A 4,682-nucleotide genomic window follows, 5' to 3' on the forward strand; every position below is an offset into this window, starting at 1 on the left:
CAGGGCCATGACCTGGGAGGGAAACAGGCCAGGGAGAGCAGGGGAGCCCGGGGTGCCCCCAGGGCTGCGTTTCCCGGGCCCCCTGAGCCGCGGCGGGGGAACCCGGCCAGGAAAGCGTCAGCAGAGCTGCCTGTGAGGAGCACAGCACAAGTGTGTCCATCAAGTCCGTGCAGTAGGAACGGCGGCCATTTAGCTACAACCTGTCGCACGTCTTTCCTGCGATGCCAAGAGTCCGCACAGCACAGGCGCCTGGGAGCGCCGGCTGAGGACTCGGTCAGAGGGTTGGCCGGTGGGCTTGGGGCCACCACCCAAGCAGAGCCCCCCCCCAGCCACACCCTCAGGCTGTGAGGCCCTAGAGGGCAGGGAGGGGTAAAATATTTAGACACTAGAGGCCCGGTGCATGAATTCGTGCAGGGGTGGGGCCGGGCCAGCCCATCCCGATCGGGGCCATCAGGCCATGGGTGGCCGCGCCCCTGATCGTGGTGTGGAGGCTGACCAGGGGTGGGGCCGGCCGGGCGAGGAGCCGTGGGTGGTTGGTGGGCCGGCCCCGCCTCCTGGTCGAACTCCCAGTCGAGGGGACAATTCACATATTAGCCTTTTATTATATAGGATGGCAGCCCGGCCGGTGTGGCTCAGTGGTTGAGTGTCGGCCTATGAACCAGGAGGTCTTGGTTCGATTCCTGGTCGGGGCACACGCCTGGGTTGCAGGCTCGATCCCCTGTGGGGCGGGCAGGAGGCAGCCCATTGATGCATTTCTCTCCCACCCATGTTTCTGTCTCTCTCTTCCTCTCCCTCCTCTCTCTCCAAAATCAATGTGATCGTATTTTTTAAAAAATTAATTAAAAAATTGCCGAACCAGTTTGGCTCAGTGGATAGAGCGTCGGCCTGCGGACTGAGAGGTCCCGGGTTCGATTCCGGTCCAGGGCATGTACCTGGGTTGCGGGCACATCCCCGGTGGGGGATGTGCAAGAGGCAGCTGATCGATGTCTCTAACTCTCTCTATCTCTCTCCCTTCCTCTCTGTGAAAAATCAATAAAATATATTTTAAAAAAAAATAAAAATAAAAAATAAAAAATATTCAAACACGGCAGAGCAGGGAGCGCACCACTAGTCGGGGTGTGGCCCGGGCCTGGCCTCAGGGAGCCAGTGAGGAGCCAGCCCCCTGGAAGCCCTGGGTAAGGAGGACGAGGAGCCCGGGGCCCCGCACCTGGGGGCAGGGCGATGCTCCCACAGCATCAGCTGGCGCCCACCCTGGTGGCGATGGGAGGGCCTGGGGGGGACATACCCGCCCCCGCGGTGCTGACCACTCAGCGTGAGGGGCCGTGTCAGTGTCTCCCTCCCAGTTGGGGCCAGAGTGGCCTCGGTCCCTCTGCCTGGTCCCTCTGAAGCCCGCGGTCCTGTGCCGGCCGAGGTCACAGGCTGCTGGGAACAGCCCCGCGGGGCTCCCTGGCGGCTCTGGGGTGTGGCTCAGAGCACCCCCCCGATCCTGCAGGCGGGAGAGAGGCCGGCGCGGGAATGCGGGAGAGGGTGAGTCCGGGAAGCGGATCAGATGGTTCGCTTTGGGGGGAGGCGTTAGAGCTGGACCGATGGGTTCCAGATGGCTTGAGAGCGGATACGAGACGTGGCGCCATCGAGAGAGACTGCAAGGGGCTCGGGCTGAGGCTGAGCCCAGGGAGGAGCCACACACACACACACACACACACACACACACACACACACACACACACGAGCCGGCAAAGTCGCAGGGAAAAGGCTTGTGCGGTTTCAGCCCATAAAACACAACTTCTCCCACCAGAGGCGCCCGGGGCACAAGGGATGAGCCGGGAGCATCTGCGACACGTGCAGCAGGGTGAGCAGAGCTGGTGCGTGAAGAATCCTCACAGCGCCATGGACACGGCGGGAAGCCAGGACAGCAAATCGCATTCACAGAACGCAAGTGGGAGACCCAGTGAAAGCGCCAACAACTAGAAGTCAAGTGTTATTTCAGCCGACAACAGCGATCACTCCAGCTGTCAAAAATGAGCGAGTGTTTTGAAAGGGACGTTGTTCGAAGGATGTGACGGATCGCGAGCGCTGCCATCAATCAGCCCACTTTCCCGTGGAAGTAACTGGAGAAGACGCTCGACACACGCCTGCGCGTTGAATGGCAGCGCTGCTCCTGGGATTTATTCTAAGAAACAGTGAAACCCGCGAGGACACGGGGAGACTCACATCTGAGGGTGTCAGCGGCAGCGTCCCTACAGCACCGGGCGCTGGGGGCCAATGCCCATCCCTGGGGAGTCAGGGAAGAGGCACATCTGTGTAACCTGCTGCCAATAATCAATAATCAATAATCAATGAGCCGCAAACCCAGTGCTAAGTGACTCCCACTAGGCCACTCTCTCTCCCTCCCCTTTCTCTCTCTTTTCCTGTCTCTGTCTCTAAAATCAATCAGCCCGGCCGTGTGGCTCAGTGGTTGAGCGTTGACCTAGGAACCAGGAGGTCAGGGTTCGACTCCTGGTCAGGGCACATGCCCAGGTTGTGGGCTCGATCCCCAGGGTGGGGCGTGCAGGAGGCCGATCCATGATTCTCTCTCATCATTGATGTTTCCATCTCTCTCTCCCTCTCCCTCCCTTTCTGAAATCAATACAAATATATTTTAAAAATAATATCAATTAAAAAAAGAATAAGCAAGACAGCCCTGAAAGAGGACAGCTGAGCGGGTCTCGGGCCGGAGATGAGACGTGATCTGGGCAACAGCCAGCGAGGTTGTGAGTTATTGGCCAAAAGGCGAATGGACAGACAGACGATGGATCAGAACAGACACCCAAACACTCCGGTTTGGCTTTACAACTGAAGAGTCGCCCTGCAAATGGGAACCGGAGCTTTGTGATGGACGGCCATCCGCAGGGGGACTCTCTCTCCCCAGCCGCCTCACACCACCTGGAACTCACCCAGACCCACTGCAGGTCTAAGCATGGCCAGCAAAACAGGAGCAATCGCAGGCCCATGGCCTTCAGGGTCCACGACCCCTGCCACCCTGGGAGCCTGAGGGCCAGGCCAGCGGGGTGATGGGCACGGCCCCAGGTCAGGGCGCCGGGCTCCTGTCCCCGGGGGAGCGGACGGCACCACAATCCCACAGCTCGCCGCCAGGCCCAGAGTCAAGGGAACTCACCGCCCACACACCCCCTGGGGGAGGGCGGCTGGGGGTACCGAGTGGGATCCCGAGTGCCAACTGTGTGGTTTGGCAACAGCAAATGCTGACCATACTAACCTTCCAACCTCAGGCCTCCCCGAGTGGGAGAAAGGGCCTCCAGCCGTCCCCACCCCCCTGGTTCTGCCGGGCTGCCTGTGCACCCCACCTGCGGCTCCTGGGGCAACACCCGCTCTTCTCTGGGCTCTGGGGGTGTTGGGGGGGCACAGGGAGGATCAGCTCACGGTGCCTTCCTCTTCGAAGGACAATGAACTAGTCAGTTCGCCAGGGAAGCAGAACCGATGGCTCGACCAGTGGTGGGATGGATGGGTGGGTGGATGGATGAGTGGGTGGGTAGGTGGGCGGATGGATAGATGGACGGATGGGTGGGTGGGTGGATGGAGGATGGATGGATGGGTAGGTGGGTGGGGGGATGGGTGAATGGTGGGTGGATGGATGGGTGGGTAGGCGGATGGGTGGATAGATGGGTGGATGGACAGATGGGTGGGTGGATGGATGGGTGGGGGGGTGGATAGATGGGTGGTGGGTGGGTGATGGATGGATGGATGGATGGACAGATGGATGGGTGGATGATGGATGGATGGTAGGTGGGGGATGGGTGGGGGATGGGTGGATGAATGGGTGGGTGGATGGTGGGTGGGCGGATGGGCGGATGGACGGATGGGTGGATGGTGGATGGATGGATGGTAGGTGGGGGATTGGTGGGTAGATGGATGGATGGACAGATAGGTGAGTGGGTAGACAGATGGATGGATGGTGGATGGATGGATGGACAGGTAGGTAGGTAGATAGGTATGGAGGTGGAGGGGGAGAGGGTGTGAGAGGGAGAGTATGAGGAATTGGCTCATGTGGTGATGGAGGCTGAGGCGTCCCAGTCGGCCTGCGGTCCGCACGCCTCAGACCCAGGAAAGCCGGGCTGAGACCGAGGACCTGAGCCCCAGCCCGTGGGCAGGAGAAGGTGTGCTGAGCGTCCAGCCCAGCCGGCGAGGCCGGAGCACAGGGGCGTGAACGCCTCGTCCCGCCTCTCACTCTCACCCTCCGCGGTCGGGATGGTGGGGTCACTGCTCTCCTGAGTCCCCCGATCCAAACACTGACGCCCTCGCCGTCCCCCCAGACACACCAGGAACGGCGTTTAACTGGGGCCATGTGGCAAGTCAGGTGCCACGGGAAATTGAGCATCACAGACCGGAGAAGCATTTCGTGTTTGCACCACGAATACACCCACCTGTGAGCTGGATCCTGTGCCCTGGACGGGGCGGCCTGCGAGGCTGGTGGACGCCAAGGACCCACCTTGAAAGGGACTTGTGGCCACCCTCGCCGATGAGCAGGGCGGGGTGGGGCACCCCCAAGGACTGAAGGGTCCCGGGTTCGAGTCCAGTCAAGGGCACGTAGCGTGGTTGCAGGCTCCTCCCCGGCCCTGGTCAGGGTGCCTGCGGGAGGCAACCAGTCGATGTGTCTCTCACACATCGATGTCTCTCTCTCTGTCTCT

This window comes from Myotis yumanensis, unplaced genomic scaffold, assembly GCF_028538775.1.
Source record: "Myotis yumanensis isolate MYYU_CA2020_CCGP unplaced genomic scaffold, mMyoYum1.0.hap1 SCAF_2, whole genome shotgun sequence".
NCBI lineage: Eukaryota > Metazoa > Chordata > Mammalia > Chiroptera > Vespertilionidae > Myotis > Myotis yumanensis.